This window comes from Priapulus caudatus, unplaced genomic scaffold (assembly GCF_000485595.1).
Source record: "Priapulus caudatus unplaced genomic scaffold, Priapulus_caudatus-5.0.1 Scaffold9117, whole genome shotgun sequence".
NCBI lineage: Eukaryota > Metazoa > Priapulida > Priapulimorpha > Priapulimorphida > Priapulidae > Priapulus > Priapulus caudatus.
The window spans coordinates 2,536-3,044 of record NW_014586178.1 but is presented as its reverse complement, the minus strand read 5'-3'; the positions used below and the strand labels follow the sequence as shown (position 1 = coordinate 3,044).

General features: G+C 52.1%; 1 long non-coding RNA gene across 1 annotated transcript in view; it reads right to left on the bottom strand.

The window, feature by feature from the left end:
• Positions 1-271: 271 nt before the first annotated feature.
• LOC106820255 overlaps positions 272-509 on the bottom strand; it is a 2,375-nt gene continuing 2,137 nt past the window's right edge. Inside the window, exon 3 of the long non-coding RNA XR_001395580.1 lies at positions 272-319. This is a non-coding gene — a long non-coding RNA (uncharacterized LOC106820255). The remainder of the gene's footprint in view (positions 320-509) is intronic.

Genomic DNA, 509 nt, shown 5'->3' with positions numbered 1-509 from the left:
AGGAAGAGGAGGGAGAGATAGAGAGAAGGAGAGAGAGCGAGGGGGGACAGAGAGAGAGCGAAAAAGAGAGGGAGAGAGAGATAGAGAGAGGAGAGAGAGGGTGAGGAAGAGGAGGGAGAGATAGAGAGAAGGAGAGAGAGCGAGGGGGGACAGAGAGAGAGCGAAAAAGAGAGGGAGAGAGAGATAGAGAGAGAGGAGAGAGGAGAACGAGAGGGCGAGTAAGGAGAAAAAAGAAAGGAAGAGAGACACAGAGAGAGGAGGAGACACATCGCCAGTCCCTCGCTGATGCGCACCTTAGCCACGTCTCTCGTCCTCTTCACTATAGCAATAAACAACATGCTTAGATCGAAGAGAAGGTTGGGGAGAAGTGTGAGAGAGAGAGAGAAGGAAGGGGGAGGAACGATGGCGGAGGAGGAAAGGAGGGAGGGAGGTACAAAAAGAAGGTTAGAAAAGACAGAAAAAGAGGAAGAGAGATACGGGGGAGAGGAAGGGAGGGAGAGAGAGAGAGA